At 27.8% G+C, this 27546-nt stretch overlaps 1 protein-coding gene across 2 annotated transcripts in view; it reads left to right on the forward strand.

Annotated features, from left to right (window-relative positions):
* The first annotated feature begins 1058 nt into the window (after positions 1–1058).
* LOC107446482 (uncharacterized) overlaps positions 1059–27546 on the forward strand; it is a 101216-nt gene continuing 74728 nt past the window's right edge. For both annotated transcript variants that reach the window (XM_087157438.1, XM_087157440.1), the window contains exon 1: positions 1059–1278. The gene's annotated coding sequence lies outside the window, so the exon portion shown is untranslated. The remainder of the gene's footprint in view (positions 1279–27546) is intronic.

Raw genomic sequence — 27546 nt, forward strand, 5'->3', positions numbered from 1 at the left:
CTGCAGCGAGGATAGCTCTCTTGCTTTGGTAGCCTGAAGACCTGCGAAAGAAGTCGAGCATTATACGGTAGAATAGTTCATTGAGGACCAATACCACGCACCCTCTGTCCCTTTGCAGGCTAATCAAAATGGTCACCACCCGCTCATCGACGACATCCAATGATGCTAGGCTTCTGTGTTCCTCTAGTCCATTTGGGGCCGATTTCTTATCATAATATTACGTACTTGAATTATTAGATTGTTTTGAACAGCTTAAAAATGTGGTAGTCAGAATTCTACTCAATTCCAATTCCTAATTTAAGTTCAAATAATTTAAATTAAAAATTTGAACTGAAGTTTTACACGATTCCAATTCGCAGTTTAAATTGATATCACGCACAATTCTAATTCAAAAAATAAATTGAAATTCTACACAATTTCTATTCTTTCACGAAATTCTAATTCATAGTTTAGATTGTTATCATACCTAATATCAATTCAAAATTTAAAATCGAACTACTACAAGATTCTAATTCATAGTGTGAAATGTCCTCATACACTATTTCAAATCATAATTTAAATCGAACTTCTGCAAGATTTTGATTCATAGTTTGAATTGTCATCATACACAATTTCAATTCATAATTTAAATCGAAATTCTGGAAGATTCTAATTCATAGTTTAAATTGTTATCATGCCTAATATCAATTCAAAATTTAAATCGAACTTCTACAAGATTCTAATTCATAGTGCGCAATGTCCTCATACACAATTTCAATTCATAATTTAAATCGAATTTCTACAAGATTCTAATTCATAGTTTCAATTGTCATCATACATAATTTCAATCCAAAATTCAAATTGGAATTCTACACAGTTCGAATTCATAATTTGAATATGTGCTTTACTTATAAGCCATTCTAATTGTGTTCCGAAATGTTTGGAATTCGCAACGAACCGTTAACACCAGAAATGACTTTTAAATAGTCCGCTGCCGAACAGTTCTTCTTTCTAACTGGTGTGACTGCTTCTTTCATCCATCCCAAACATTCTCTAAAAACCCTTTTCCCAGTTATCCTTTCATTCATCACTGAAGAGTGGAATTGGAAAGAACCGCGTATTCGATCAAGCAAGAAAACATCTCAGTCCCGACCGTTTTGTTTGTTTAGCGGTGTTTTGAAAGTGCACTGGGAATATACATATCAACACAAATTAAACATTAGGAATGCAATGCAAGAAAATTTTGTGATTTAGCTGTGTTTTTTAGGTGTTTTATTACTAATTTGGATTTTAAAAAGGGTAAGTTCAATATGATTTGAAGTTCTTGATGTGATTTAGTTATTAAGAGTTAATACATAAGATTTAATCTTGTTTGTGAGCTATATAATTTAAATGTTTTCATTTGTATATTGGAAATCTCAACTCAGAATAGATTGTAGTTTTAAAGTAGATGATTTCTAAAAATAATTTAAAACTTTTCAATATTTTCTTCTGTAATAACTTTAATAGTTGAATCTGATGAAATCTGTATTTTTTTTTTGTGTGAACATAAATTTTAACACAAGTATTAAACAAGTACCAGTCTTCAAATTTTAACAGCTGATTATTTTTAAACACAAAATTATATTGTTAAGAGTATAGTGTTTGCATAAATAATAATGAAATATTTAAATTTTAATTTAGTTGATATTTTGTTAAATGTTTAGTGCAAAAAATATTAAAATTTTTAATAAATTCTTAATAAATTTTTAATAAAATGTAAAATTATTTAGTAAATAAAAATTATTACAATTGTGTTTCTGGAAAATTGTAGAAAAATCATAATAACAGTAAAATATTATGTTGTGTTAAACTCTGTAATATTGAGATCAACCCAAAAGACTTAAGAATTCCTGAGTAAACTTGATTCAGCACACAGACCTTATTTTGTGATATTAATAGTGTGATCTTAATATATATTCATGATATTAATAATGATCTTAAAGTGTAAATCTGTAAATAATTGGTAACTCATTCTCTTAAATTATCTTACTGAATAGAAAATCAGTTGTACCGAATTCAGGTTTCTCTTAACAAATAAAATAGGTTTGGTGATTTTAATTCGACAGCATATTTTGTCTGATTTTTTAAAATTTATTTCTTTATTTCGCATTTAAAGAATCATATTTGACCTTAACGGTGACGGATTTATTTCAAATAGGCAATTTCAGACCACCTTGTACAGTTTGTTAAAGGAAATGCTTAACGCTTAGCAATAACAAGCTACAAAAAATATATATAAAGAGAAAATCTCTTCAATTATTAACTCAATTTCGGACATCTCAATTTCAGTAACTCGTTTACAATTTATTAAATCAATCCGGGATTTATCTGAAGATTTTGCTTTGAAACTATTGATTTAAAGATTCGAATAAGTTGATGCAGATAATATGTTTTGAAAAGCGAATCTATTAATTCCAATCCGAATGATGGAATAGAATTCGTTTATTCAAATATGCGGATTCAGAAATTCTAATAATTTAATTTCAGAACATTCATTGGAATGCATTCAAATTAATTTATTCGATCATTACGTAAAATCAAACTTATTTCAAATAAGTTAATTCAAACTTTGTTCATAGAAATTTCTACCTGTTGATGTTAACAAATAAATAGATATTCTTAGTCATGATTTTGAAATACTTGATTCGAATCACTTTAGCGATTCGTTTTATTAAACTGTACATTGAAAAGGGAACACTCTACAATGTTTAGGGTAAATTTCTTCGCAGACAATTCAACTGTTTAATAACCATGCTAAAAATTTGGTATCGATGAGGAAAAACGAAGGATTTTAATAAGCTCTTTTTAAATAGCAGAGAAAATCGCATAAAACCTTTTCCCCTTAACAATTGTTTTGTCAAATTTTCCTATAACAAGGGATACTTTGACAAACTTTCCCCATAACATAGGATACTTTGACAAAATTCCTTTTTAACAATTCGTTGGAGAGTTTTTAAAGCTGGACACAGCTTACGAAAATGGTCATACCTCAAAAAGCATGTTTCAGAAAATGGACACATCTCTAAATGCATGTTTAAAGAAATGGACACATCTCTAACTGCGTGTTTAAGGAAATATATCTCTGAATGCTGGTTTATGAAAATGAACACAACTTGAAATGCTTGTTTACGAAACTAAACGGGGAATGACAGGATTACTTTTCTTTACTTATTCAAAATCTTTGAAGTCCGTGACTAAACATAGAGTGGCCGGGTATAATGCAGATTTGTAACTAATAGGGGTGGGGTAACTTTTCAAGAGGTCTCTTCATATTGAGAACTCTGAACTGAGTTATTTTTAAATCTGTAAATTCCAACAACGTAAATTTATAACTACTATTATAAATTTTGCAGTACCCGTGACATTCTTGTAAAAACTACTGTTGACTTTTAAAGTCTTTTTATTATTATTTTATTTTTTCAAAAAAAAAGACCAACTTAATAAAATGCACCGGGTGATTTATGCAAATGGAAGATGTCATATTACTAATTAATTTGGATTCTTTAGTTTGCTTTGTGAAAAAAATGTTCATAAAAGAATTTAGAAATATCAAATCAAAAGGTATGCCCATTTTCTTTGCCGCAGAATAATTATTGAACATACTTTTTTAATACTTTTTTCCTTATTTTGTATTAAATTAGATCAAAATAAGTAAAAAATATTATATTTAGCGTTTTAATAATTTATGGTTTGAAATACAGTATGAAATACCGGCTTCGTTTTCTGCGTTGAAATCTTCCAAACATGGCTCGCTTCTAAACAATATTATTTCAAATTTGCACTTATTTAGATCTAAGATAATTTTATTCCTCATTGAAATTTCTTTAATTTACAAAATCAATTGATAACTTTTCAAATATGAATGAAAATTTTTTTTTCAGACTCCTTTTTTGGACTTAATGTTTTAGTACAAATGATTTTAGAAGTAGTTCCAGTGCCAGAATAGTTATCAAAAAATTTTTTTAGTCACTAGTAAATACTTTTTACAATTAAAAAAATATCAAAATATATTTTTGCTTTAAATCAGAACATCAGAAAAAAATATTTAAAAGAGACGCAGGTGTCCCATCTGCGTCAGAAGGTCAAACACGCATTTCGGCAATTCTCGTAAACACGCATTTCAAACTGTGTCCATTTTCGTGATCACTCATTTCAAGCTATGTCCATTTTCGTGAACACTTATTTCAAGCTATGTCCATTTTTGTGAACACTCAATTTGAGCTATGACTATTTTTGTAAACACGTGTTTCAAGCAGCGTCCATTTTCGTTAACACTCAACTTGAGCTTTGTCCATTTCCGTAAACACTCATTTCAAGCTGTGTCCATTTTCGTGAGCACTCAATTTGAGCTGTGTCCATTTTTGTAAACATGCATTTCAAGTTGTGTCCAGATTTAAAAACTCATTGACGAATTGATACTTAGAAAACATTTCCTTTTTTTACATACTTAGACAAATGTTCTCAGATAAACTTAGTTTTCTTCAGTGAGAGCTGCGACTTACCAATTACGGACACGCAATGTCTTTGACCTTAACGGAGGCAGTCAGCTATATTTTATAGTTGTTTCATCTTAAAACTTCTCAGAAAGGACGGCACTTTTGATTAACACCTTAAAAAGAATCGTAAAAAAAGTTTTTTTCTGGAAGATTCGACAAACAGACGACCATCCGCGACGGAAATTTCTAAACGGTTGGAATGCTCAAGACTAGGCAGAACTCAATTCTGAAAGGCATCGTAAATCGTCTATCCAATACCGTGATGTTTCTTTAAGGATATGAATTCAACAAATAGAGCCAAATATTTCTTTTTTGTTGTATTATTTCAATGGATGTTAAAATTGCTTTGAAACGTTGAGAACTTTTTGTTTAGTTCACTTCTGAGTTTTATTTTAACGCGCTCCGTGTTGAATTTAAGTATTTATCAAATGCGCTTTAATACTTTGAAGTATTTTTTTTTTTAAATAAAGATGTTGTTTGAAGACCTTGTCATCATACGAAATAATGCCTTTGAACTTAAATAATATGCTAATTTTTTTATTTTATGATTTTGTAAGAATAATTCATGATTGACCCCTCTCATAGTTCTGTGAAAAAGGTTTGCCACCTACTTTTTTAATATCTAATAAGTTGCAACAATGTTGCATACTTTAGGCTTATGAATACATTGAAAAATTTGGACTAATTCATTTATTTAAATTATTTAAATCGACGTGAAAAAACCTGCGGAGAAACATATTGGAGATTTTTTTTTTAAATATAAAACTTTCTTTTTTAAATATTTAAGCTTTTTGTCGGTTATGAAGTCCAGACAATTTTATCTGCGATAGAATTCAATGAACGGATACCTATTGTTGATTTATTGCTGCTCTGCGAGGAGCCGGGAGAGTTGCATTAAGATCACAGTAATTTTGAGTGCTGATTGTGAGAGCTGTATTAAGTTCACAGTCGTGGTAGCTCCTGTGTTGCCATTAGAGGTCGGGTGTATACAGGCCGACGTTGTCTGTGATCGCGTGATTGAGACTGAGTAGCAACAGCGTGAGGAGGTGGATAACGACGCAGTCACATGTAGCAAGTCAACTGTTCAATGTGGACCGTCCATCGAAGTAGGCGTGTTCAGATCGAAGTGGGCGTTACTGTCAAGATAGGTGTGTTCATATCGAAGTGAGAGAGTCTGTCAAGGGAAGCATGTTCACGTCACGTCCGGGTCACCAATGTGGGGAGAGTTATTTTCTTCAATGTCAATCTTCATCTATGAAAAGATACCCCAACATAGAATCGAGTTAACATGTCTTATATACTATTGAATTGGAATTGTATTTTTGTAGTGGTAGACACACTACAACTTGAATAGTGCTTTTTTTTATTTTCCCTGGGGAATAGCTCCATTGAAAACTTTTAAATGATGGCAAGTCAAATTACAATATAACTTTAATGAGATTAATCTTTTCAAATAAAATTGGATACAATGACACTGAGGGGCTAGAAACCTTTCTTCATTTTTTACTGATTCCGCAAATGCTTTTTCCGCTTTATCTATTTTGTCAGAACAGTTTATAGCACCATTTTGCTTCGATCGTACAATCGTATTATCATAATATACTAAATATGTTTACCATAAGTTTAGTGCAGCCTAGTATCTTCTACACTTAAATCTACATATAATAGATTTATATGATAAGGTATTTTATAAAGTATTATTATATTTCACAAGATTTGATACAATAGAATATAAGCATAACATCTTGATAAAGATTTCTTTACTATTTTTAAGGATGTAGAAAAATTAATAATTTTATTACACTTATCATTAAGTTATAATGATGAAAAACAACATTTAATTGCATTTACTGATTTAAAAACTGGACCATTTCAGAAAGAGTTGTTGATAAAGGCAAGGATACTTGTGGATGGGTGGATGTGGGTGCAAAGGTAATGGTGCGTTGATGTAGCAATTAATTAGCATTGCAATTATTAGTATTATTAAGCAATAATTAGTATTAAGTACAGTTTAAAATAGTTTAAAAAGTTTTCTTCAAAATCAATAGCGAGTTATAGAAATTACTGAAAGTTATAACTCAATCTAATCTAATTTTGGCACTTTTAAAAGTTACTTTGACTCAATATATATTAAAAATAATTATTTATGTTTCAACCTATTATATTTTTGAAGTTATAAAAAGTTACTCAAGACTCCATCTGTTATATTTTTGAGATTTAAAACAGTTACTTATGACTGAACCTAATGTATTTTTCATATTAAAAATTTCGATGTTGAGAGAAAACAAAGCTTATTTAAATAATATTACGAATAAAGCTTTCAAAATAAATAAATGATCTAAACAAACAAAATAGATTATTCACATAAAAAATTTCGCAAACTATGGGAAATTTTCTAAATTAAATGTCAGGCAAATAGCAACAAAGACTAAAAAAAATAATACTTTGCTACAAAAAAAAATAAGGTGTTTAAAAAGTATTGTACCGCATTAACTTAGTGCTATGCATATTAAGAAGGTCATTATGCATAAAAAAATTTTATACTGTAGAAATATTTAAATTCTATATTTGTTCAACGTGTCTTTGACCTTCGAACGTGTCTCGACCTTTCAAGTGCGTCCTCCCTCCCCAATATCTCGGTCACGATCCTCCCCAACCGAACATTTTTTTTTTCGAATCACTCCTACACCCTGAATCTCACCTGACCCACACCAGGAATCCAATGTTTTTTTCTTCTTTTTTGATGTAAAAGGTCTTTTTCGTCTGATGGAACGATTATTTCTATTATTTTGAGGCTATGCTTCACGATGTTGTGAAGTAATCGTGAAAAATGAATCGAGAAAGTGTGTTCGCGAAGGTTTCGTGTTGTTAATAGTCTCGTAAGTGGGTTGCAGAGCCGTAATAAGACGGCAATTAGTGTAGATAAAGAATGTTAAACATTATGCGAATTCGAATTGTGTCGGTTATAGGGTCAAAAAGAATGATGATGTGTCGCTAGGTTTTTTTAAGAATAGAATTTTTGGTGAAATACTGATGCTTAATAGAATAACAGTTTAACTGTAGTCAATAGAATAGATCTTTTGTTGTGGTCTTCTTTTCATTCAATTGAAAAGAATTGAGCAGAAAAATATTCATTTACGTAGTTATATTATTGTTAAGCTTACATTTCAAGGTAGACCTGAAAATTTAAATTGTCAGTTAGTAGCCAGTGGCCGGTAGACTCTAATAGCTTAGTAGCCACTTTTTTCTCAAATCTAATGAGCTGATGACCAATACCGATCGATCCTATTAATTTAATATTCACTTTTCGCTTTTTATTTTGATGAAATTATATTATAGTTTTAAAAAAGTCCATATTAGAAATAATCTATGGCTATGAAAAATTTATTTGACAATTCAGCAATAAAAATATAAACAGGTGACAAAATTTAACTAAACATACTGACTTCACTTCACTGTGCAAGAAAAATCGATGCCAAAAAAAAAAAAAAAAAAAAAAAAAAAAGGTTGGTAAAAGTGACCGGTTGGTTATATTATTTCAGTCTTCACTTTTTTTTCATTGACTCACCACGTGGCGAGTGATTATTTCAGGTCTAGTTCATGGAATAATGCTATTCTAGAATGGGGCATGAAACATGTTTATGTACTTTTTCTGGAATTATTTTTTGTAGCTATTTTCAATTACTACATAAACTTCGCATTTTGTATGATATTTTCATAATGTATTTCATCTCATTTTGATCAAGAAAGAAAACTTACTAAGACACAAATAATATGTACCGTAAAACAAACTGAAAAGTTACTAGAATCGAATTTCTTCCCTTTTGAATGATTTTTCAAGGTAATCAAAACCTCCGATTAACAAGGGTGAATTCATTAAAATTTCTACACAAAAAATTGCTTTATAAAGGCATTCAAATAAAAAAATAATATTTAAATAATCATTTTTAGTGAAATTTTTGTTAAATATATTAGATGCTTTGACTTAGAGGACAACTTTCTAAAAATCTTCAATGAGAGAGTGAGTTTAGCTTCCACCTTTTGAATCATACCATTGTTTTGTCTTACAAAACATTATAAGAAAAAAAACTATGTCCTTAACTATAATACTGAGGCACTGCAGCAGATAAATTGAGTAAAAAATATTTTTAAACAAAAATTTAATTTTGAATTCTTGTAAAAGGGTTTTCATTTCAAAAAGTTACGCGATACATTTGAGAAACAAAAAACGACTGTTAGAATGAATAATATCTCGCATGTTCAAATTGTTTTTGTTCGAAAAATATCCATTTGTTTCGGGCAGGCAAAGCAAGCAGAGCGAACACCTGTCATCACTAAGCTTTTAGTAAAAACATAAACAACAATTGTAGCATCTTCCAAAAGTGCTTAGAATTCTTCTCTACGCTCTAAATAGCGAAACCAATTTTCGAATACTCTTTTTAATCCTTTCATATTTAAATTTAATGCTCATTCCATCCTAATATTCTATGCAGTTGAATCCTTGGTCTTGGCCATGCATCGTTGGTCTAAAAGGATGCAACGGTAAAAAGTAAACAGGAACTTCATATATCTTCTTAAAGAAGAAATAAAAATGGCGCAAATGAGGTTTATTTATTCCAAATCGAAAGCGATTTCGAATGTTGTAATGGTGTTTGCTAAGGGAATTAGTTATGATCTTTTGCTTAAGGAATGTTGAATGTGCATAAATTGGTTGATAATGAAGTGGCTTTTAGCTTTTTTCATAAATATCATGGTCAGAAGTTGACATTATTTGCTTCCTATAGTCGTCAAGGTATTGGCATGTGCATAATTAAGGAAGGCAAGTCAAACTCGTTTATGCATGACGGCCAAATTATGGTCTGTTGATCACATCATAAGTTAGATTTAATACTAATAATAATAATAGAATAATTAAATAAGTAAAAAACTGTACCTGTTGCCATGCCACAAATTATAAGTTTAATAATAATGATAACATTATAATTACATTTAGTTAAATAAGTTTATTAATAAAATCATTTTTTACTTACTTACGAATTACTACATTAATTATCGTCCTTGTTCCTTTTTATCCATTCATCCTCTTATTCACTCACTTATTCATTCACCTATTTATTTGATATATTGTTAATCATTTCCCTAATGAAAGATTGTTATAGTTACAATTGTTACAGTGTTGTGCTACTGATTCCTGAAAAATATCACGTGAGGCTCTCTTAAATCACTTTATAGAATGACATAGGTTTTTAGACCAATAATAAAATGACATGAAGTAAGAATAAGTTATAATATTTAGACTTAGGTCGTACACACAACTGCAATTTCATTACGTATGCAAAATACAGCCATTTCATAAAGTGTATAAAAAATAGAAAAAATTAAATAGTCGTTTATGAAAATAAGGTAAAATAAAACGAAGATTTTCAAGTCAAATAGCAAAAGAGGAAGGCAAAAGGAATAGTATACAAATTCTGCACGTTTTCAGCTCCTAAATAAAAAAATAAAACAGTTTAGATTTTCATTTAATGATAATTTACATTATTCTAAAATGCGTATTTGAATTTAAAATATTTTATAATTTAGATTTTCATCTATTAATAATTTACATTATTCTAAAATGCGTATTTGAATTTAAAATATTTTATAATTTAGATTTTCATCTATTAATAATTTACATTAATCTAAATTTATATTTCAGAACCCTTGCACTAAATTTATAATAAAATTTTATAATTCAGAAGAATATAACAAATGCCAAGTGTTATATATTAAATTTTAGGAAAATAATTTCTATTCACATTTGCAGGCTACAGTTAAATTTTTTTACAAGCAATTATTTTTTATAAACTATTATCTTTTGATAAAAATATGTTTATTAATTTGTACACAAATTTGTTTTTCTTTGTACTTTATGCACTTTAATTGCTTGTAGATGTACCTAACTTGCTCCGTGAACCTTATTTTAATTTGACTTTAAGTGTTTCTGAGATTTTCTTTTTAAATATTTCGAAGCAAGTGTCAAAATTAAAAGAAAAGAGAACAGACTAACTTGTTGAGAGAACTTTTTGAACAGACTAAACTTATACAAAGAATTTATTTCATTGACGGAATTATGAAAGTCTCGTGAAAAGTCATTTGTAAATTCAGCATAATCTCTTTTAGGAATTAAGGTTGTTTACACCGCACCTATTCTTTACTAAGACCTTCTGGGCAAGATGATGTGGGAGGTATTCATGCAGCAATTTGTGTGCTTCGATGTTGGTAGAATGTCTATGGTCAACAAAGTGAAAACAAAACTTTATATTAATTCATGAAACCTCCCACGTTTAGTACATTTAGTATTTTTTCTTTCTTTTTTTTCTTCTTTTCTTTTTCCTTTTTTTTTTACTGAAGGCTTTATAAGACCAAAATTTTCTTCAAGAGAACTTGGCAAATAAATTGCACAGAGATAATTTGCTAATCCGAAGTTTTTGACACGAACAGAGTTATTAAAAATATAAGCTGTAAGAATTGGTTAATTCTTATGGTTAATTTTCACTTCTTACAGGTTTTTTACAAGTTTTTTCTGTACCCTGTACAAGCAGGGTCGCCGAGGTGGGAGGTTTCGGTAGGACACTGGAACCTCCCAAAGATTTTAACTATTCGGCAAATATTGTCTGGTCATTCGGCATACATATAAAATTTAATATTTTAACTTTTACTTATTTTTTTAAGAATCACAAATGAAATTCTTTCATGTTATTCGACTTTTTTAAATAGCTATGAAAAGAAGTATGCTTAAGTATAGTTTAAGGTAGCCATTCACAATTTTGTCTGACCCATAAAATAAGTTAAATATACGAAGAAGACATGGAAATAATATTTTTTTTAAAGAAAAGAAGATAAAAAAGTATTACTAAATAGAATACTAAAAAAAGCGGGAAAGCAAAATAAGGATATCATGTCGCTCACACATCATCAGCTCACACGATTGTATCAGCAAAAAAGAGTGCTTTCTAATATTTTATTAATATAGACAAAGCACTCTTAATCAATACTGTAAATCAATGGCTAGAAATCTTTTAATATTTAATAAATAAAAATTTTTGTTAACTTTTTTTTTCAATAAATGTAGATAATTTCTCTAAAATCATCAGTAATTAAAATTTTATGGCTAAATTGAAATCTTATTATAAACTTAGAATTATCCGTTATAAAATTTTTTAGCTTGCACGCATCCAGTTTCGGGCTTACCCAAGATAATTAACAAATCAAACGCGCTTTTGTACTTCAGTAAGAACGCGCCATAAAATGATTTTATTATGAAAATATTTTAAATCATTTCTTGAATGATACAACGAATTCAAATGTAAGTGCAAGTTCAATTGAATGAATTCGTTGCTCACTTTGTATATTAGATTTTGTGTTTTATTTTGTATTTTCTTGAATTTTTATTTTCTATTTTTTGTTTGATATGTTTTATTTTGCATTTTTAGCTTAATATGTTCTATTTTCGTCAAATTTGGTGCTATTTTTTTTATTTGTGATTTTTTAATGCTTCACTATTGTATTGATATATTTTGCTTCGGCTGTATTAATACAATATTAGAAAGCACTCTTTTTTGCGGTTACAAACGTGTGAGCTGATGACGCGATATTTTTTCGTTATTTTGTTTTCCAGTTTTTCAAATTTGTAATATTTTTCAAAATTGTTTTAAATTTTTTATTTAGTAATATTTTTTTTCTTCTGTTTAAATAATGTATTTTTTCCATGTCTTCGTATTTTTAACTAATCACATATTTAAAGTTCGCAATCTTAGAAGACGTTAAAATGTTATACAATTTTACATTTTAACTTCTATCAGAAGTTATTTTCAATTCTTTAAAGAAACGGAGCAAAATATAAGCTACAGTCTGCTTCTTACAAAGTCTGTCTATTAAAGTCTTGACGGAAATCATTTTAATTTAAAATAAAACAAAAAGTAATCCAAAATGGTTTTTGACCGAAAGTGTCCAAATTTATTTCATAAAGTAATTGCAACTTAAGTAAAGTAATTATAATGAATAAAAATAAGCTATTGTCACTTCTTTAAAGAAACGAAGAACAGAGCATAAGTTACTTCCTGCTTCTTACAAAGTCTGTCTAAATTTGAGACGGAAATCATTTTAATTTAAAATAAAACAAAAAGTGATCCTAGATGGTTTTTGACCGAAAGTGTCCAAATTTATTTCATAAAATAATTGCAACTTAAGTAAAGTAATTGTAATGAATAAAAATAAGCTATTGTCACTTCTTTAAAGAAACGAAGAACAGAGCATAAGTTACTTCCTGCTTCTTACAAAGTCTGTCTAAATTTGAGACGGAAATCATTTTAATTTAAAATAAAACAAAAAGTGATCCTAGATGGTTTTTGACCGAAAGTGTCCAAATTTATTTCATAAAATAATTGCAACTTAAGTAAAGTAATTGTAATGAATAAAAATAAGCTATTGTCACTTATTTAAAGAAACGAGAAAGAGAGCATAAGTTAATTTCTGCTTCTTACTAAGTCTGTCTACTAATCCATTTGTCATGGTATTTATTTTCATTTAAAATAAATGAAAATAATTCGATGGTGTTTGAGCTGTAAGACTTTCTTGAACTTATTTTCTAAAGTAGTGACCAATTTTTTCATAAAGTAATTGCAGACAAACTTAAATAAATGAAGTAACAAACTAATTGAAACATTTTAAATAATTTACCTATAAAAATGGTGTTTTAGATGAAGGATAACTTAACACACCAAGTAAAAGCTTGTAACTCATAAAAAAAGTTTAAAAAAAATCTTTCACAAATTTAGAAGAGTTAAAAAAGGAAACTCTAGCTTTCTTTTTGACGATTGTTAAGTCATAATAACTTACCTAAGAGTTGACGGTAAGCAGTAAACTTTCTCTCTCTTTTTTTTTTACGAGAAGTTCATTATTCTCATAAACCTTTGATTTACTACGGTGGTGTTTAAAATGTTGTAAGCGTGCTTTGAAAACTATTTTCAGAATGACTTATTTTGTGTGTTAAACTGATTTACATTTGAAGAGTAAGATTCTAATTAAGAAAAATATTTTTAATTCACAGATTTAAGAAACATCTAAATGAAATATTCAAAAAAACGCTTTAACTTATTGGAACTAATAACATCTCGAAAAATTTTAATTTCTTATGCAAATTTGTAGAAAGAAGGGAATGGAATAATCTTTAAATTAGAAAATACTAGTCCTTTGAAAGTAATAACTTTTCGAACAATTTTAATTTCTTTTAGGGATTTGTAGAATGAAAGGAGAAAAGTAATTATTAAATAAAAAAAAGAAGATAGGAATTATTAGAACTAATAATATTTTGAATAATTTTAATATCTGAAACGAAGTTGGCAAGAAAACCTTTAAATCCTAAATGCACAAGTTCATTGAAATTACTAACATTTTGAACAATTTTAATTTGCTTTAAATATTTTGAGAACGAATGAACCAAAAGTACCTTCAGAGTAAAAATAGAATTATAAATATGAATTATTTTCTCACAACTTTAGTTAGCGCCATTCTTCATGAAAATTTATAAGCAAAATTATCTTTAAATTAATAAATACGAGTTCATTAAAATAAATAATATTTCGAACCAATTTAATTTGCTTTACTGATTTTTATAACGAAGGAGAGAATAGTTATCTTTAGTAAATACGAGTTTGTTGGAATTATTAACGTTTAGAGAAATTTTTATTATGGAACTTATGGAACGAATTTATGGAACTAAAAGAGCAACATTTTCTTTCAATTGACAAGTTATTTCTTGGTATCTCAGATAAAAACCTATTTGACACGTTGAATGCCGTAGGGGTCACCGGTGACCGGCACTGAGTTTGTTCGTAGCGCTACCGGGGTCACCGGTGACTGGTGAAGCCTAGATTATTAGAAACACTTAATTCGAGTAAAATTTTAATGTTTTTAATTTTTTATATTATTATAGTTACTAAAATGGTTTGAAGAAATTAATGCAATATAGAGCACACAAAAATAGTTTTATTTATATACACAGAGATGCCAACTTGCTCCGGACAGCGAATAAATATTTTCAAGTGGCCGTTTATTAATTGCGATTCTTGGTTTAATAAATTCAATTTAGTAGATTTTTATCCACTACTATTTCTAAACAATTCGTTGGCTTACATAATTTACCACTTTTTTCAGATATGCCATGCTAAATCTTTTAAAAAAACTAGCAAAATCTGTCTAATATTTGCACATTTAGTTTGCAGTTATTTACCGTTTGGCCAGACGGGCAAGCCATGTAAAATTAGCGTGGCATTCAACTTGTTAATGTGCTCCAAAAAAAACAACCGAAAATAAATTGATTAAAATGAACTATTTTTAAATAGATTAGCATTTTTGTAACTTTTTTAAATTTTTTTTTACGTTATTGGACTTAATTTTAAGTAATTCACTAAATCGGTTTTCTTTTTCTTAAAATCACGTTGTTGTAAACATTGATTTTTTTCGACTTAAATAAGCGTTATTTCAAAACCTCTAAAAACATGTAATTTTAGTGATTTTTTGAAAAACATTCATATTTTACGTGTTGAATTTGAAAATAAATAAGTAAAATGTAACGATACATAAACATATTTCTTCTTATATGTTAACTTCAAAGATACAAGCTAACCTTTTAATTTTTTTTTTACAAAATGATCAACTACGATTCACAAATATATAAATTTAAATAATAAAAACTCAGACATGCAAATGCTTTTACGGAGTTATGGTTTTCCCACAGTTAACTTCCTTCGTTCGTAAACTCCCACATATAGAATTAATTCTCCCACTCTGAATTAAATCAATTTCAGTTCCCATAATTTCATGCTTCAGTTACCGTTTATCAGAATATTTATTTATTCTGAAAACTGATACTTTAATAAAACAATAGCTTCTCAAAGTGTAGATTTCCTCAATAACTTTCTATTTGTGATTTCTTTAATTCGAAGAATTAAAAACGAATAAATTTCTTTTAAGTAGTTGAAGAAGATTAGATTATTTATTGTTGTACTAAAAACAGAAGTAGATAGGAAATAATAAATCTGGTTTATCTAATCCTAGATTTAAGCTTTTTTTTTATCGTTTAATTTCTTTCAGGAAAACCTTCTAATTTTGTTTAAATAAAGTTTAATAAGACAAAAAGTATTTATAGAACTGCTAATATTATTTGTGCCGGTAAAGATAAAAATAGTTAGGGCTTTTCTCGAGAAAGAAAATAATTCATTGATCATAGTTTTTTTATTTGATCTATTCAGGACGCTGCTTCATTGTACTGTAAACAAAAAGTTAAATCTCCCTAAATAGCTTTTGATTTTACAATCGTGTTAATAAATATGGTTCAATTATTTGAACTCTGGTAAAGATAAAATAGATAAGGTTTTTCATCCGAACAAAACCGTCCTGAATCATTGTTCAAACAGTTCTTTTGTCATTAATTAAAAGATACCTAGAAACTGAAACAGTAAAATATGATTTAAAAACTTCATTCGCTTAAAAAATATACTAATTGGAAATAACAGTCGACGTGTTTCAAGCAGTTCAAAAAATTTTGACTTAACGAACACGATAGATATGCCCGTTATCAAGAATGCGAGAAATCATCTTGCTGCTCATTGTTGGAATCTTGGGCGTAAATTCAATTTCGACTATGCTAAAATTATTATTATCCCAGTTACTTCAGCTCATCTTGACGCCCTAGAATCTTGTTTTATTCATACGAATGCTCATTGCTTTGTTAACTGCAGTAGTTCCTCACTACCTCTCTACAGTGCGTAAATTTTTTTTGTTGCCTTTTTGTTAACATTTCAAGAAAGGTTTTACGTACAATTTGAAGACTTATTTTCCCAAATTTATAAAATAATTTTAAGAAAGTATTTATATATTTTTTGTCTGATTTAACCCGAGACCTCTAACTTTTATTTGAAGACTATAACGTGCAAAGAATTATACATCATGCAGAACAGCATTCAGAATTTAAAAGATGAAATAAATCTAATTACTACCGAGTTATGGTATTGCAAAAAAAAAAATTTTTTTTAAGGAAATGATTCCTTTAAATTTTTATTTCTCGATGGAAAGTTTTGTCGATTTGTTTTTATATTTAAAATCTGATAGTTTAATTTAAAATTAAAATCTTCTTACCTTCTAATTTAAAAAACTATTTTTAAATTAAAAATAATGCGTAATTAATTATTCTCATAACTGTTTTGGTGTTTGGAATTATATCCAGGCAAACGAGTTTTATAAAAATATATACAGTCGTGTAAATTAAATAAATGTAACAGTTTTTATTCACAATTGTTTCTCAAAAGATTCTTGAATACCATAGAATAGGTGTTGGCATACAACCGCAACTTCCTCCAATCCTCTATCCATATACACGTCATTAGAAATTTTGGAGCAAGTTGAATCATAATATCGCTTAAATTTGTTGCAACCTTAATATGGTGCCAAGAAGAACTTGTCGCACAATATATTTCGTTTCAAATTTGATTATACAACAATATCATTCAAATTTGATGCAACCCTAAAATGGTGCCAAGAAGAACTTGTCGCACAATATATTTCGTTTTAAATTTGATTACACAACAATATCATTCAAATTTGCTGCAACCTTAATATGGTGCCAAGTTGAACTTATCGCACAATATATTTCGCTTTAATTTTGATTATACAACAATATCATTCAAATTTGATGCAACCTTAATATGGTGCCAAGTTGAACTTATCACACAATATATTTCGTTTTAAATTTGATTACACAACAATATCATTCAAATTTGATGCAACCTTAATATGGTGCCAAGTTGAACTTATCGCACAATATATTTCGTTTTAAATTTGATTATACAACAATATCATTCAAATTTGATGCAACCTTAATATGGTGCCAAGTTGAACTTATCGCACAATATATTTCGTTTTAAATTTGATTACACAACAATATCATTCAAATTTGATGCAACCTTAATATGGTGCCAAGTTGAACTTATCGCACAATATATTTCGTTTTAAATTTGATTATACAACAATATCATTCAAATTTGATGCAACCTTAATATGGTGCCAAGTTGAACTTATCGCACAATATATTTCGCTTTAATTTTGATTATACAACAATATCATTCAAATTTGATGCAACCTTAATATGGTGCCAAGTTGAACTTATCGCACAATATATTTCGTTTTAAATTTGATTACACAACAATATCATTCAAATTTGATGCAACCTTAATATGGTGCCAAGTTGAACTTATCGCACAATATATTTCGTTTTAAATTTGATTATAAAACAATATCATTCAAATTTGATGCAACCTTAATATGGTGCCAAGTTGAACTTATCGCACAATATATTTCGTTTTAAATTTGATTACACAACAATATCATTCAAATTTGATGCAACCTTAATATGGTGCCAAGTTGAACTTATCGCACAATATATTTCGTTTTAAATTTGATTATACAACAATATCATTCAAATTTGATGCAACCTTAATATGGTGCCAAGTTGAACTTATCGCACAATATATTTCGTTTTAAATTTGATTACACAACAATATCATTCAAATTTGATGCAACCTTAATATGGTGCCAAGTTGAACTTATCGCACAATATATTTCGCTTTAATTTTGATTACACAACAATATCATTCAAATTTGATGCAACCTTAATATGGTGCCAAGTTGAACTTATCGCACAATATATTTCGTTTCAAATTTGATTACACAACAATATCATTCAAATTTGATGCAACCTTAATATGGTGCCAAGTTGAACTTATCGCACAATATATTTCGTTTTAAATTTGATTATACAACAATATCATTCAAATTTGATGCAACCTTAATATGGTGCCAAGTTGAACTTATCGCACAATATATTTCGTTTTAATTTTGATTATACAACAATATCATTCAAATTTGATGCAACCTTAATATGGTGCCAAGTTGAACTTATCGCACAATATATTTCGCTTTAATTTTGATTATACAACAATATCATTCAAATTTGATGCAACCTTAATATGGTGCCAAGTTGAACTTATCGCACAATATATTTCGTTTTAAATTTGATTACACAACAATATCATTCAAATTTGCTGCAACCTTAATATGGTGCCAAGTTGAACTTATCGCACAATATATTTCGTTTTAAATTTGATTACACAACAATATCATTCAAATTTGATGCAACCTTAATATGGTGCCAAGTTGAACTTATCGCACAATATATTTCGCTTTAATTTTGATTACACAACAATATCATTCAAATTTGATGCAACCTTAATATGGTGCCAAGTTGAACTTATCGCACAATATATTTCGTTTCAAATTTGATTACACAACAATATCATTCAAATTTGATGCAACCTTAATATGGTGCCAAGTTGAACTTATCGCACAATATATTTCGTTTTAAATTTGATTATACAACAATATCATTCAAATTTGATGCAACCTTAATATGGTGCCAAGTTGAACTTATCGCACAATATATTTCGTTTTAATTTTGATTATACAACAATATCATTCAAATTTGATGCAACCTTAATATGGTGCCAAGTTGAACTTATCGCACAATATATTTCGCTTTAATTTTGATTATACAACAATATCATTCAAATTTGATGCAACCTTAATATGGTGCCAAGTTGAACTTATCGCACAATATATTTCGTTTTAAATTTGATTATACAACAATATCATTCAAATTTGATGCAACCTTAATATGGTGCCAAGTTGAACTTATCGCACAATATATTTCGTTTTAATTTTGATTATACAACAATATCATTCAAATTTGATGCAACCTTAATATGGTGCCAAGTTGAACTTATCGCACAATATATTTCGTTTCAAATTTGATTATACAACAATATCATTCAAATTTGATGCAACCTTAATATGGTGCCAAGAGGAACTTGTCGCACAATATATTTCGTTTTAAATTTGATTACACAACAATATCATTCAAATTTGCTGCAACCTTAATATGGTGCCAAGTTGAACTTATCGCACAATATATTTCGCTTTAATTTTGATTATACAACAATATCATTCAAATTTGATGCAACCTTAATATGGTGCCAAGTTGAACTTATCGCACAATATATTTCGCTTTAATTTTGATTATACAACAATATCATTCAAATTTGATGCAACCTTAATATGGTGCCAAGTTGAACTTATCGCACAATATATTTCGTTTTAAATTTGATTACACAACAATATCATTCAAATTTGATGCAACCTTAATATGGTGCCAAGTTGAACTTATCGCACAATATATTTCGTTTTAAATTTGATTATACAACAATATCATTCAAATTTGATGCAACCTTAATATGGTGCCAAGTTGAACTTATCGCACAATATATTTCGTTTTAAATTTGATTACACAACAATATCATTCAAATTTGATGCAACCTTAATATGGTGCCAAGTTGAACTTATCGCACAATATATTTCGTTTTAAATTTGATTATACAACAATATCATTCAAATTTGATGCAACCTTAATATGGTGCCAAGTTGAACTTATCGCACAATATATTTCGTTTTAAATTTGATTACACAACAATATCATTCAAATTTGATGCAACCTTAATATGGTGCCAAGTTGAACTTATCGCACAATATATTTCGTTTTAAATTTGATTACACAACAATATCATTCAAATTTGATGCAACCTTAATATGGTGCCAAGTTGAACTTATCGCACAATATATTTCGTTTTAAATTTGATTACACAACAATATCATTCAAATTTGATGCAACCTTAATATGGTGCCAAGTTGAACTTATCGCACAATATATTTCGTTTTAAATTTGATTACACAACAATATCATTCAAATTTGATGCAACCTTAATATGGTGCCAAGTTGAACTTATCGCACAATATATTTCGTTTTAAATTTGATTATACAACAATATCATTCAAATTTGATGCAACCTTAATATGGTGCCAAGTTGAACTTATCGCACAATATATTTCGCTTTAATTTTGATTATACAACAATATCATTCAAATTTGATGCAACCTTAATATGGTGCCAAGTTGAACTTATCGCACAATATATTTCGTTTTAAATTTGATTACACAACAATATCATTCAAATTTGATGCAACCTTAATATGGTGCCAAGTTGAACTTATCGCACAATATATTTCGTTTTAAATTTGATTATACAACAATATCATTCAAATTTGATGCAACCTTAATATGGTGCCAAGTTGAACTTATCGCACATTATATTTCGCCTTAAATTTGATTATACGTTATCTTTCAAATTTGATGCAACTTTGTTGAACTTATCGCACATTATTTTTCGTCTTAAACTTGATTGTACGATAATATCATTTAAACTTGACGCAATTTAAATATAGTGCAAAAAAGAACTAATCACTTAAATTTATCCTTTAAAATTTTTGTTTTGATAACACGATAATATTGTTCAAATTTGATGCAACCATAACATGGTGTGAAAAGGAACTATAATATCGTACAGATTAATTTTTCTTAAATACGATAAGACAATACTATTTTGTTTATTTTATAATATAGTACAAATCTGATGAAAGCTTAGTATGGTGCCACATTATTATCCCACAAAATAATATTAAGTTTTAATATAAGATACTATATTTGATTATACGATAAAATAGTTCAAATGAAGGTGGCGTAGTAAATATGGTGCCAAATTAATTCATCTTATCGCAAATATTACTATTTTTTAAACTTGATTATACGATGCAAGAGTTCAGTTTGAACAGAAACTCGTATTAATTTAACAACTCATCAATGATGCAGTAATGGTACGAAGGTGAATCGTATTATCACTCAAATTAATTCTATTTTTAATGGTGCTAATATTATGGGTCAATGATGAACCTTTTTCTTAAAAAGTATTTAACTATTATTTATGTAGTTAATAAAACTACCAGTTTCAAATACTCCCAAAATATTTAATGCTTTTTGAGATAATACGGATAAACGAGGTATTATGCAAATTTTAATGTAATTTTTCGCTAAAGTTCTAGCAATTTTTTTAAAACGAAAAGCTGCTTTAAGATTGCAACAAATGAAAAACACTTTAAACAATTTATTTTCTAAAATAAATAAAACGTAATTTGCTAGTTTTGCTCATCTTATTTTCATTTCGTCACTATTAATTTTCTCGTTGTCGAATTACAAGAGAAAATGTGCTTAGAGTTGATATTAAACCTTCAATTAAAGATTCAAACGGATAAACGACGTTTGATGTAAATTTTAAATGACTTTTTCAATAAAATTAAAAAATTTTTTTTTAGCGAAAGGCTGCTTTAAGATTGCAACAAATGAAAAACACTTTAAAAAATTTATTTTCTAAAATAAATAAAACGGAATTTGCTAGTTTTGCTCATTTTATTTTCATTTCGTCACTATTAATTTTCTCCTTGTCGAATTACAAGAGAAAATGTGCTTAGAGTTGAAATTAAACCTTCAATTAAAGATTCAAACGGATATACGACGTTTGATGTAAGTTTTAAGTGAATTTTCCAATAAAATTAAAAAAAAAATTTTTTTTCGTGAAAGGCTGCTTTAAGATTGCAACAAATGAAAAACCCTTTAAACAATTTATTTTCTAAAATAAATAAAACGGAATTTGCTAGTTTTGCTCATTTTATTTTCATTTCGTCACTATTAATTTTCTCCTTGTCGCATTACAAGAGAAAATGTGCTTAGAGTTGAAATTAAACCTTCAATTAAAGATTCAAACGGATATACGACGTTTGATGTAAGTTTTAAGTGAATTTTTCAATAAAATTAAAAAAATTTTTTTTTTAGTGAAAGGCTGCTTTAAGATTGCAACAAATGAAAAACACTTTAAACAATTTATTTTCTAAAATAAATAAAACGGAATTTGCTAGTTTTGCTCATTTTATTTTCATTTCGTCACTATTAATTTTCTCCTTGTCGAATTACAAGAGAAAATGTGCTTAGAGTTGAAATTAAACCTTCAATTAAAGATTCAAACGGATATACGACGTTTGATGTAAGTTTTAAGTGAATTTTTCAATAAAATTAAAATTTTTTTTTTTTTTTAGTGAAAGGCTGCTTTAAGATTGCAACAAATGAAAAACACTTCAAACAATTTATTTTCTAAAATAAATAAAACGGAATTTGCTAGTTTTGCTTATCTTATTTTCATTTCGTCACTATTAATTTTCTCGCTGTCGAATTACAAGAGAAAATGTGCTTAGAGTTGATATTAAACCTTCAATTAAAGATTCAAACGGATAAACGACGTTTGATGTAAATTTTAAATGAATTTTTCAATAAAATTAAAAAATTTTTTTTTAGCGAAAGGCTGCTTTAAGATTGCAACAAATGAAAAACACTTTAAACAATTTATTTTCTAAAATAAATAAAACGGAATTTGCTAGTTTTGCTCATTTTATTTTCATTTCGTCACTATTAATTTTCTCCTTGTCGAATTACAAGAGAAAATGTGCTTAGCGTTGAAATTAAACCTTCAATTAAAGATTCAAACGGATATACGACGTTTGATGTAAGTTTTAAGTGAATTTTTCAATAAAATTAAAAATTTTTTTTTTTTTAGTGAAAGGCTGCTTTAAGATTGCAACAAATGAAAAACACTTTAAACAATTTATTTTCTTAAATAAATAAAACGGAATTTGCTAGTTTTGCTCATTTTATTTTCATTTCGTCACTATTAATTTTCTCCTTTGTCGAATTACAAGAGAAAATGTGCTTAGGTTGAAATTAAACCTTCAATTAAAGATTCAAACGGATATACGACGTTTGATGTAAGTTTTAAGTGAATTTTTCAATAAAATTAAAAATTTTTTTTTTTTTTAGTGAAAGGCTGCTTTAAGATTGCAACAAATGAAAAACACTTTAAACAATTTATTTTCTAAAATAAATAAAACGTAATTTGCTAGTTTTGCTCATCTCATTTTCATTTCGTCACTATTAATTTTCTCGTTGTCGAATTACAAGAGAAAATGTGCTTAGAGTTGAAATTAAACCTTCAATTAAAGATTCAAACGGATATACGACGTTTGATGTAAGTTTTAAGTGAATTTTTCAATAAAATTAAAAAAATTTTTTTTTTTTAGTGAAAGGCTGCTTTAAGATTGCAACAAATGAAAAACACTTTAAACAATTTATTTTCTAAAATAAATAAAACGGAATTTGCTAGTTTTGCTCATTTTATTTTCATTTCGTCACTATTAATTTTCTCCTTTGTCGAATTACAAGAGATAATGTGCTTAGGTTGAAATTAAACCTTCAATTAAAGATTCAAACGGATATACGACGTTTGATGTAAGTTTTAAGTGAATTTTTCAATAAAATTAAATTTTTTTTTTTTTTTTAGTGAAAGGCTGCTTTAAGATTGCAACAAATGAAAAACACTTTAAACAATTTATTTTCTAAAATAAATAAAACGTAATTTGCTAGTTTTGCTCATCTCATTTTCATTTCGTCACTATTAATTTTCTCGTTGTCGAATTACAAGAGAAAATGTGCTTAGAGTTGAAATTAAACCTTCAATTAAAGATTCAAACGGATATACGACGTTTGATGTAAGTTTTAAGTGAATTTTTCAATAAAATTAAAAAATTTTTTTTTTTAGTGAAAGGCTGCTTTAAGATTGCAACAAATGAAAAACACTTTAAACAATTTATTTTCTAAAATAAATAAAACGGAATTTGCTAGTTTTGCTCATTTTATTTTCATTTCGTCACTATTAATTTTCTCCTTGTCGAATTACAAGAGAAAATGTGCTTAGAGTTGAAATTAAACCTTCAATTAAAGATTCAAACGGATATACGACGTTTGATGTAAGTTTTAAGTGAATTTTTCAATAAAATTAAAATTTTTTTTTTTTTTAGTGAAAGGCTGCTTTAAGATTGCAACAAATGAAAAACACTTCAAACAATTTATTTTCTAAAATAAATAAAACGGAATTTGCTAGTTTTGCTCATCTTATTTTCATTTCGTCACTATTAATTTTCTCGCTGTCGAATTACAAGAGAAAATGTGCTTAGAGTTGATATTAAACCTTCAATTAAAGATTCAAACGGATAAACGACGTTTGATGTAAATTTTAAATGAATTTTTCAATAAAATTAAAAAATTTTTTTTTAGCGAAAGGCTGCTTTAAGATTGCAACAAATGAAAAACACTTTAAACAATTTATTTTCTAAAATAAATAAAACGGAATTTGCTAGTTTTGCTCATTTTATTTTCATTTCGTCACTATTAATTTTCTCCTTGTCGAATTACAAGAGAAAATGTGCTTAGAGTTGAAATTAAACCTTCAATTAAAGATTCAAACGGATATACGACGTTTGATGTAAGTTTTAAGTGAATTTTTCAATAAAATTAAAAAATTTTTTTTTTTTAGTGAAAGGCTGCTTTAAGATTGCAACAAATGAAAAACACTTTAAACAATTTATTTTCTTAAATAAATAAAACGGAATTTGCTAGTTTTGCTCATTTTATTTTCATTTCGTCACTATTAATTTTCTCCTTTGTCGAATTACAAGAGAAAATGTGCTTAGGTTGAAATTAAACCTTCAATTAAAGATTCAAACGGATATACGACGTTTGATGTAAGTTTTAAGTGAATTTTTCAATAAAATTAAAATTTTTTTTTTTTTTTAGTGAAAGGCTGCTTTAAGATTGCAACAAATGAAAAACACTTTAAACAATTTATTTTCTAAAATAAATAAAACGTAATTTGCTAGTTTTGCTCATCTCATTTTCATTTCGTCACTATTAATTTTCTCGTTGTCGAATTACAAGAGAAAATGTGCTTAGAGTTGAAATTAAACCTTCAATTAAAGATTCAAACGGATATACGACGTTTGATGTAAGTTTTAAGTGAATTTTTCAATAAAATTAAAAAAATTTTTTTTTTTTAGTGAAAGGCTGCTTTAAGATTGCAACAAATGAAAAACACTTTAAACAATTTATTTTCTAAAATAAATAAAACGGAATTTGCTAGTTTTGCTCATTTTATTTTCATTTCGTCACTATTAATTTTCTCCTTTGTCGAATTACAAGAGATAATGTGCTTAGGTTGAAATTAAACCTTCAATTAAAGATTCAAACGGATATACGACGTTTGATGTAAGTTTTAAGTGAATTTTTCAATAAAATTAATTTTTTTTTTTTTTTTTAGTGAAAGGCTGCTTTAAGATTGCAACAAATGAAAAACACTTTAAACAATTTATTTTCTAAAATAAATAAAACGTAATTTGCTAGTTTTGCTCATCTCATTTTCATTTCGTCACTATTAATTTTCTCGTTGTCGAATTACAAGAGAAAATGTGCTTAGAGTTGAAATTAAACCTTCAATTAAAGATTCAAACGGATAAACGACGTTTGATGTAAGTTTTAAATGAATTTTTCAATAAAATTAAAAAAATTTTTTTTTTAACGAAAAGCTGCTTTCAGATTGCAACAAATGAAAAAAACTTTAAAATTTTTTTTTGTAATATAAATAAAACGTAATTACTTTGCCAATTTTGTTTATCTCGTTTTCATTTAATAACAAATAATTTTCTCATTGTCGAATTACAAGAGAAAATGAGTTTTGAGTTTGGGTTTTGAACATTCAATTAACAATTCAAACGGATGAACGAGGTTTCATAAGCAAATTTTAAATAGATTTTTTTCCATCGAAGTAAGATTGCAACAAATGAAGAAAAAAAAACGCTTTAAACAATTTGTATTCTGAAATAAATATAGCGTAATTATTTTGCTTGTTTTGCTTAACTCATTTTCATTTTGTACCCACCCCAATTAAGATAGAAAATGTGTTATGAGTTGACATTAAACATTCAACTTCGAAACATTTACCTGGTAAATGACCCAAACACTCCCTAAAAATACTTTTTCAACAAACATAAATGGTTTTATTTGTAAACTTTTCCGCTTTTCTCCTCATTGCAAATCAATGTCACGGATAAACGAATGGGTGTTTAACATAAAAGAAAAACTTATGAAGAAAAGATGTGCTCTGTATAAAAAGTAGTGTAAACAGTCTCCGCAGATATCGTGCAAACTAGATCAATCTGTGTCATTACTAAGTAAGCATGAACGTGGTCTTTCAATGGTTCAGTAACTCGCTTAATCGCAACCATCTTTAATCCTTGCTTCATGGTGATTCCCTTGTAAAAATAACGGGACGCTTCGTATCCCACAACATTAACTCCAACTTTCACTGCTAAGGAGGTATTGGTAGAGGAAAAAGTGTTAACCCTGGAGTAAAGCAGATCTAATTTCTTCGAATTCTAATGATCAATTAAGAGCGCTTTGTGTTTTTAACAGGTCACTGCCGTTGCTTATCTCTATTTGATCTTGTAAAATGATGTGTCCAGTTGAGCTATACTACTTTCGCTTTCCTTTCCTTAAAAAGGTGTTTTGTTTTTGGTCAGTTGTTGCCATGTAGGAAAGAATAAATAATTACAATCCCGATTAATCTGTTTATGAATTAATATTCTGTTAGATTTAATATCTAATTAGATATATTTGTTTTATCAGGTCAACACTTTAAAAATGCTGCAGTAACATTATTTGTCTTTATTGATTACTTGATTCTAACTTCGTCATTCGAAATAAACTATTGCGATTAACTTAAATCTAATTTCGTCTTTGTAACTTAATGACTTAATTCTTATATTTCCTCATGACTTTATTTTAATAATGCCATCATAACTCTAACGTCGCATTTTTATAACTTAATTCTTATATTCCCATTATAACTTAATTCAAAATTTCCAACATAGACGTTATGAAATAATTCAAACTTAGAAACATAGCCATTATGATCTAATATTAACCTTCTGCATTGAACTGCTGTAGCTCAGTAGTCAAAGACACTGGACAGTCATTGAGGACTGGGGTTCGAATCTAAGAGGTGGACTAAAGCTTGAAATCTATGGATAGCAGCTTGGAAGTAAAGGAGGTT

The sequence above is a fragment of the Parasteatoda tepidariorum genome, chromosome 2 (assembly GCF_982258835.1).
Source record: "Parasteatoda tepidariorum strain Cologne lab strain chromosome 2, Ptep-v5.0, whole genome shotgun sequence".
Taxonomy (NCBI): Eukaryota; Metazoa; Arthropoda; class Arachnida; order Araneae; family Theridiidae; genus Parasteatoda; species Parasteatoda tepidariorum.